Genomic DNA, 9,141 nt, shown 5'->3' on the forward strand with positions numbered 1-9,141 from the left:
ACAGGTGTCACTGGTTCAGCCCTGGGTTGGTTTTCCACTCAGCAGAAGTGACAGAGCCAGGAGGTTCTGGGACCCCATGCTTGCAGCCAGAGCCCTGCCCCGAGCCTCCCCACCAGGGGGCAGCAGAGAACTTTCCAGAACCAGCCGCGGGGCTGGCGGGAAGCAGCGGGTCAGAGCTGCTGACAAACCTCACGTGGACCCCAGATCGCTGTCTCTGTGGGTTGGGTTTGGGAATTGGAGGGGACGCCGCATGATTGGAAACGTGAAGACAGTACGGCCTGGCTGGAGCAGCCGGAAGCGCCGTCACGTTGACTGAGGACACAGACCTCCTGTCCGCTGGGCCGGGCCTGCAGCCATTCTTCTCGGGGTGGGGCCCGTAGGTCCGGGTTGCTCTTGGTCCCTGACCTGCTTCAGAGTCCGGCGGGCTTTGGACCTCTGCCTCCCCATCTACGCCCACCCTGGCTGGTGCCATGAGGGACCTGGATCCTGGGATCCTGTTCCTCTTGCGCAGCAGAGTCTGGGGGACCAGAGGAGATGATAGGTCTTCAAGCTCCACATTCAAACCCCAGCCCACCACTGACAGTCTGGGGTTCGGGATGAGGGAGTTGATGTCTCTGAGCCCCAGTTTTGTCACCACTAAAATGAGGCCGATATAATGGGGCAGAGTGCCAGCCCCTGGGCTAACAGAGGCCTGTTTCCTACTGGCAATACCTCTTACTCCTAGGAAGAGCTCCAACCACCACACCCTAGGGAACACTCAACCCAGGCCAACTTGTCAGAGGCACGAGAACCAGAGCGACTCCATCTTGAATGGGGGCTGGGTAAAGGGAGGCTGAGACCTGCTGGGCCGCATTCCCAGGAGGCTGGGCATTCTTAGTCACAGGATGAGATAGGAGGTCGGTACAAGATACAGGTCATAAAGACCTTACTGATAAAGCGGGTTGCAGTAAAGTCAGCCAAAGCCTGCCAAACCCAAGATGGCCATGAGAGTGACCTCTGATTGTCCTCACGGCTCATTATGTGCTAATTATAATGCATTAGCTACTACAAGACACTCCCACCAGCACCGCGACAGTTTACAGATGCCATGGCAACATCTGGAGGTTTCCCTACATGGTCTCAGAAGAAGGGAGGACAGCAACTCTCATTTCTGGGAATTGCCCATCCCTTTCCTAGAACACTCATGAATAGTCCAACCCTTGTTTAGCGTATGATCAAGAAATAACCATGAAAATGGGCAACCAGCGACCTTTGGTGCCTTTCTGCCTATGGAGCAGCCATTCTTTATTTTCTTTTCTTTTCTTTTTTTTTTCTTTTTTTTTTTTTTTGAGATGGAGTCTCGCTCTGTTGGCCGAAATGGAATGCAGTGGCGTGATCTTGGCTCACTACAACCTCCACCTCCTGGGTTCAAGCGATTCTCCTGCCTCAGCCTTCCTAGTAGCTGGGATTACAGACACCTGCCACCACGCCCAGTTAATCTTTTGTATTTTAGTGGCGACACGGTTTTGCCATGTTGGACCAGGCTGGTCTCCAACTTACCACGTCAGGTGATCCACCTGCCTCGGCATCCCAAAGTTATAGGATTGCAGGAGTGAGCCGCTGCGCCCGGCCAGAGTAGCCTTGCTTTTATTCCTTTTCTTTCCTAATAAACTTGCTTTCACTTTAAGGAGTCGCCCCGAATTCTTTCTTCTCTGAGATCCAAGAAACCTCTCTTGGGGTCTGGATCGGAACCACTTTCCAGTAACAAACTTGCTTCACCTCTCAGACCCTTCGTCTCTTCATCTGTACCCAAAGACAAAGCCTTCCCCGAGGTTCCAAAAGTGTGGGGAGAACGCATGGGAAACGAGGGGCACAGAATTGATGTGCAGAACCAATATCACAGACTCGGTGTCAAGCCACTGTCATACTGGAAATAATATCATGCTCTCCCCCAAGTTATGAGAAACAATATCACAGGGGGGTGTGTACCTTCTCTGGTGGTGGGAGTAGTATCACCATCTCTACCTTTAGATGACAGAAACGATGTCACAGGGTGGGTGTACACCCCGTGAGTTTTTGGAAGCAATGTCATTCTCTCTTCTTCTAGGTTTTACGATTCACATCACAGGTGGGATGTACACCCCTTGTGATATTGGATGGAGTCTCATCCTCTTTCAACCTGTATCTTTAGAACAATATCCCATGGGGGTTGTATATCTCTTCAATATTGGTAGTAATAGCATCTTCTCCTTTCCTGGATATAAGAAACAATATCACAGGAGGGTGTACACCCCTTGCAATGTTGGTAGTAATCTCACCTCTCCCCTGTGGTTATTAAGGACAAAATCCCAGGGTGGCTGTACAGTTCCTACGTTATTGGGAGTAATAACATCCATTCACCCCCTGGATATCAGGAACCATATCACAGAAGAGTTGTCCACCCCCTTCGATATTGTCATCCATGTCATCTTCTTCCCGCCTGGATATTAGGAACGATACCCCAGGGTTGGGGGCGGTGTACACCCACTGCGATATCGAAAGTAAAATCAGCCTCTTTCCCGCTGGATATTAGGAACTCTATCACAGGTGTGTCACCTTCTGGGATATTGGGAGTACTATCAGCCTCCACCCCGCTGCATATCAGGAACAGCATACAGGGGGCAGGGTGGTTACACCGCCTGCGATATTAAGAGCAATACTCTTCTCTTTCCCCTGTACATTAGGAACTACATCACAGGGGTCTGTACACCTTCAGCGACATTGGAATTCATGTTATCCTCTCCCCCATTGAATGTCAAAAACGATATCACAGAAGGGTGTACACCCCCTGCAATATGGCCAGTAACATCACCGTCTCTACCTTTGGATACTAGGAACAACGTCACAGAGGGTGTGCACACTCCCCTGCAATATTGGGCATAATGTTATCCTCTCTTCCCCTGGATATTAGAAACGATATCCCTGGGGGAGGGAGGTGGAGTACATTAAGAACAACATCACTGGGTGGCTGTACTCCCCCTGCAATATTGGCTGTAGTATCATCCTCTCTTGCCTCAGATATTAAGAACAATATCACAGGAGGGGTGTACAGCCGCAGCCCCTGCGTTATTGGGAGTAATAGCGTCTTCTCCCGCTCTAGATATAAGGAACAATATCCCAGGGTTTGTGTACATCTCTTGCGATATTGGGCATATTGTCATCGTCACCCAACGTGAATACTGGGTGTAGTGTCTCAGGGGGGTGTACACCTTCTTCGATATTGGGAGTAATATCATTCACTCCCCTCAGCATCGTAGGCTAAATATCGAAGGAGTTTTACAACTCCTGCGATATGGGTAGTAATATCATCCTATCCCCACCTGGATGTTAGGAACTATATCAGAGGTGGCTGTACACATCTTGGCATATTGGGAGTCTTATCATCCTCTCCCATCTTGGATATTATGAAAAATATTAGAAACGAGGTGTACACCCGCTGAGATATTGAGAGTAATATTATGCTCTCTTCTTCAGGATATTAGGAACAATATCACAGGAGGTGTGTACAACCCCTGCGATAATGGGAGTAATAGCATTCTCTCCCCTTGAATATAAGAAACAATATCACAGGAGGATGTGCCAACCCTGTGATACTGGGCATCATATCATGTTATTTGGAACAATAGCACAGTGGGTGTGAAAAATCCCCGCGATGTTGCCACTAGTATTATCTTCCCCACGCCAGGATATAAGGAACAGTATCACAAGGGGTTGCACAACCCTGTGATATTGGGCATACTATCTTCCTCTCCACGGCTGGAGGTGAGAGAATATATCTCAGTGGAGGTCCACGCCCCTTGCGATATTGGGAGTACTATCATCCTCTCGCACTTCGGATAGAAGGAACAAGATGACCGAAAGGATGTACACACACTGCCGGTAGTTTCCATTATGTCATCCTCTACTCCCTGGTTATTAGGAATAACATCACAGAGGAATGTATACTTTCTGCAATATTGGGGAGAAATATCATTTTCTCCACACCGGATATCAGGAATAAGTCTATTAATTATAAATATTAATAAATATAATAATAATTAATATTAATAATCGACATTAACAATGACAATAAAGATACTAAACATGAACACTGATTAAAAATGTTAAAGATTAGTATTAATAATAATAACACTATTAATAATAAAATAATGATATCAACATTAATGTTACTTAAATCATACTAACTGATGCTGGCAAAAAAGCAATCATTAATATTAAAAATTAATTTTAATAAATGACATAATTATTAAAAATTAATTTTTGACGTCCCATCATAATCTACTTAAACAAATTATCAATATTATGGGAAAATATTAATAGACAGTATTATTGATAATTATTACAATCGACTCTTGATGTTTAATAATTAATTATATCATTGTTACCTGAGCAATACAATGAAGATGCACACCGATGTATGAAAAAGTTTACTATTTCCAAAGCAGGAGATGATACTACTCACATTATGCAAAACAGGCTCTGAGACCCACAATGGCTCCCAATAGCCAAGGGGGCGAGAGGGGGTGGCTATTGGTCCCCGCCTCGCGGGGGGTGGGCTCACCCCCCTGCGAGGTGGCTCCCAATAGCCAAGGGGGCGAGAGGGGGGTGGCTATTGGTCCCCCGCCTCGCGGGGGGGTGGCTCACCCCCCCTGCGAGGTGGCTCCCAATAGCCAAGGGGGCGAGAGGGGGTGGCTATTGGTCCCCGCCTCGCGGGGGGTGGCTCACCCCCCTGCGAGGTGGCTCCCAATAGCCAAGGGGGGCGAGGATGGGGGGTGGCTATTGGTCCCCGGCCTCGCGGGGGGTGGCTCACCCCCCTGCGAGGGTGGCTCCCAATAGCCAAGGGGGCGAGAGGGGGTGGCTATTGGTCCCCGCCTCGCGGGGGGTGGCTCACCCCCCTGCGAGGTGGCTCCCAATAGCCAAGGGGGCGAGAGGGGGGTGGCTATTGGTCCCCGCCTCGGCGGGGGGTGGCTCACCCCCCTGCGAGGTGGCTCCCAATAGCCAAGGGGGCGAGAGGGGGTGGCTATTGGTCCCCGCCTCGCGGGGGGGTGGCTCACCCCCCTGCGAGGTGGCTCCCAATAGCCAAGGGGGCGAGAGGGGGTGGCTATTGGGTCCCCGCCTCGCGGGGGGTGGCTCACCCCCCCTGCGAGGTGGCTCCCAATAGCCAAGGGGGCGAGAGGGGGTGGCTATTGGTCCCCGCCTCGCGGGGGGTGGCTCACCCCCCTGCGAGGTGGCTCCCAATAGCCAAGGGGGCGAGAGGGGGGGTGGCTATTGGTCCCCGCCTCGCGGGGGGTGGCTCACCCCCCCTGCGAGGTGGCTCCCAATAGCCAAGGGGGCGAGAGGGGGGTGGCTATTGGTCCCCCGCCTCGCGGGGGGGTGGCTCACCCCCCTGCGAGGTGGCTCCCAATAGCCAAGGGGGCGAGAGGGGGGTGGCTATTGGTCCCCGCCTCGCGGGGGGTGGCTCACCCCCCTGCGAGGTGGCTCCCAATAGCCAAGGGGGCGAGAGGGGGTGGCTATTATTGGTCCCCAGCCTCGCGGGGGGTGGCTCACCCCCCTGCGAGGTGGCTCCCAATAGCCAAGGGGGGCGAGAGGGGGTGGCTATTATTGGTCCCCCGCCTCGCGGGGGGGTGGCTCACCCCCCCTGCGAGGTGGGCTCCCAATAGCCAAGGGGGCGAGAGGGGGTGGCTATTATTGGTCCCCGCCTCGCGGGGGGTGGCTCACCCCCCCTGCGAGGTGGCTCCCAATAGCCAAGGGGGCGAGAGGGGGTTGGCTATTATTGGTCCCCGCCTCGCGGGGGGTGGCTCACCCCCCTGCGAGGTGGCTCCCAATAGCCAAGGGGGCGAGAGGGGGGTGGCTATTATTGGTCCCCGCCTCGCGGGGGGTGGCTCACCCCCCCTGCGAGGTGGCTCCCAATAGCCAAGGGGGGCGAGAGGGGGTGGCTATTATTGGTCCCCCGCCTCGCGGGGGGTGGCTCACCCCCCTGCGAGGTGGCTCCCAATAGCCAAGGGGTGGCGAGAGGGGGGTGGCTATTATTGGTCCCCGCCTCGCGGCGGGGGGTGGCTCACCCCCCTGCGAGGTGGCTCCCAATAGCCAAGGGGGCGAGAGGGGGTGGCTATTATTGGTCCCCCGCCTCGCGGGGGGGTGGCTCACCCCCCCTGCGAGGTGGCTCCCAATAGCCAAGGGGGGCGAGAGGGGGTGGCTATTATTGGTCCCCGCCTCGCGGGGGGTGGCTCACCCCCCTGCGAGGTGGGCTCCCAATAGCCAAGGGGGGCGAGAGGGGGGTGGCTATTATTGGTCCCCGGCCTCGCGGGGGGTGGCTCACCCCCCTGCGAGGTGGCTCCCAATAGCCAAGGGGGCGAGAGGGGGTGGCTATTATTGGTCCCCCGCCTCGCGGGGGGTGGCTCACCCCCCTGCGAGGTGGCTCCCAATAGCCAAGGGGGGCGAGAGGGGGTGGCTATTATTGGTCCCCCGCCTCGCGGGGGGGTGGCTCACCCCCCTGCGAGGTGGCTCCCAATAGCCAAGGGGGGCCGAGAGGGGGTGGGCTATTATTGGTCCCCCGCCTCGCGGGGGGTGGCTCACCCCCCCTGCGAGGTGGCTCCCAATAGCCAAGGGGGGCGAGAGGGGGTGGCTATTATTGGTCCCCCGCCTCGCGGGGGGTGGCTCACCCCCCCTGCGAGGTGGCTCCCAATAGCCAAAGGGGGCGAGAGGGGGGGTCGGCTATTATTGGTCCCCGCCTCGCGGGGGGTGGCTCACCCCCCTGCGAGGTGGCTCCCAATAGCCAAGGGGGGCGAGAGGGGGTGGCTATTATTGGTCCCCGCCTCGCGGGGGGTGGCTCACCCCCCTGCGAGGTGGCTCCCAATAGCCAAGGGGGGCGAGAGGGGGGTGGCTATTATTGGTCCCCGCCTCGCGGGGGGTGGCTCACCCCCCTGCGAGGTGGCTCCCAATAGCCAAGGGGGCGAGAGGGGGGTGGCTATTATTGGTCCCCCGCCTCGCGGGGGGGTGGCTCACCCCCCCTGCGAGGTGGCTCCCAATAGCCAAGGGGGGCGAGAGGGGGGTGGCTATTATTGGTCCCCGCCTCGCGGGGGGTGGCTCACCCCCCTGCGAGGTGGCTCCCAATAGCCAAGGGGGGCGAGAGGGGGGTGGCTATTATTGGTCCCCCGCCTCGCGGGGGGTGGCTCACCCCCCCTGCGAGGTGGCTCCCAATAGCCAAGGGGGGCGAGAGGGGGGTGGCTATTATTGGTCCCCGCCTCGCGGGGGGTGGCTCACCCCCCTGCGAGGTGGCTCCCAATAGCCAAGGGGGGCGAGAGGGGGTGGCTATTATTGGTCCCCGCCCTCGCGGGGGGGTGGGCTCACCCCCCTGCGAGGTGGCTCCCAATAGCCAAGGGGGGGCGAGAGGGGGTGGCTATTATTGGGTCCCCCGCCCTCGCGGGGGGTGGCTCACCCCCCTGCGAGGTGGCTCCCAATAGCCAAGGGGGGAGGGCGAGAGGGGGGTGGGCTATTATTGGTCCCCCGCCTCGCGGGGGGGTGGCTCACCCCCCTGCGAGGTGGCTCCCAATAGCCAAGGGGGGCGGAGAGGGGGTGGCTATTATTGGTCCCCCGCCTCGCGGGGGGTGGCTCACCCCCCTGCGAGGGTGGCTCCCAATAGCCAAGGGGGCGAGAGGGGGGTGGCTATTATTGGTCCCCCGCGCCTCGCGGGGGGTGGCTCACCCCCCTGCGAGGTGGCTCCCAATAGCCAAAGGGGGCGAGAGGGGGGTGGCTATTATTGGTCCCCGCCTCGCGGGGGGTGGCTCACCCCCCCTGCGAGGTGGCTCCCAATAGCCAAGGGGGGCGAGAGGGGGGTGGCTATTATTGGTCCCCGCCTCGCGGGGGGGTGGCTCACCCCCCCTGCGAGGTGGCTCCCAATAGCCAAGGGGGGCGAGAGGGGGTGGCTATTATTGGTCCCCCGCCTCGCGGGGGGGTGGCTCACCCCCCTGCGAGGTGTGGCTCCCAATAGCCAAGGGGGCGAGAGGGGGGTGGCTATTATTGGTCCCCCGCCTCGCGGGGGGTGGCTCACCCCCCTGCGAGGTGGCTCCCAATAGCCAAGGGGGGCGAGAGGGGGGTGGCTATTATTGGTCCCCCGCCTCGCGGGGGGTTGGCTCACCCCCCTGCGAGGTGGCTCCCAATAGCCAAGGGGGCGAGAGGGGGTGGCTATTATTGGTCCCCCGCCTCGCGGGGGGTGGCTCACCCCCCTGCGAGGTGGCTCCCAATAGCCAAGGGGGCGAGAGAGGGGGTGGCTATTAATTGGTCCCCCGCCCTCGCGGGGGGTGGCTCACCCCCCTGCGAGGTGGCTCCCAATAGCCAAGGGGGGCGAGAGGGGGGTGGCTATTATTGGTCCCCCGCCTCGCGGGGGGGTGGCTCACCCCCCTGCGAGGTGGCTCCCAATAGCCAAGGGGGGCGAGAGGGGGGTGGCTATTATTGGTCCCCGCCCTCGCGGGGGGTGGCTCACCCCCCCTGCGAGGTGGCTCCCAATAGCCAAGGGGGGCGAGAGGGGGGTGGCTATTATTGGTCCCCCGCCTCGCGGGGGGTGGCTCACCCCCCCTGCGAGGGTGGCTCCCAATAGCCAAGGGGGGCGAGAGGGGGGTGGCTATTATTGGTCCCCCGCCTCGCGGGGGGTGGCTCACCCCCCCTGCGAGGTGGCTCCCAATAGGCCAAGGGGGCGAGAGGGGGTGGCTATTATTGGTCCCCGCCCTCGCGGGGGGGTGGCTCACCCCCCTGCGAGGTGGCTCCCAATAGCCAAGGGGGCGAGAGGGGGGTGGCTATTATTGGTCCCCGCCTCGCGGGGGGTGGGCTCACCCCCCTGCGAGGTGGCCTCCCAATAGCCAAAGGGGGCGAGAGGGGGTGGGCTATTATTGGTCCCCAGGCCTCGCGGGGGGTGGCTCACCCCCCTGGCGAGGTGGCTCCCAATAGCCAAGGCGCGGGCCCGAGAGGGGGGTGGCTATTATTTGGTCCCTCCGCCTCGCGGGGGGGTGGCTCAACCCCCCTGCGAGGTGGCTCCCAATAGCCAAGTGGGGCGAGAAGGGGGTGGCTATTATTGGTCCCCCGCCTCGCGGGGGGTGGCTCACCCCCCCTGCGAGGTGGCTCCCAATA

Source organism: Macaca nemestrina, unplaced genomic scaffold (genome assembly GCF_043159975.1).
Source record: "Macaca nemestrina isolate mMacNem1 unplaced genomic scaffold, mMacNem.hap1 Scaffold_104, whole genome shotgun sequence".
NCBI lineage: Eukaryota > Metazoa > Chordata > Mammalia > Primates > Cercopithecidae > Macaca > Macaca nemestrina.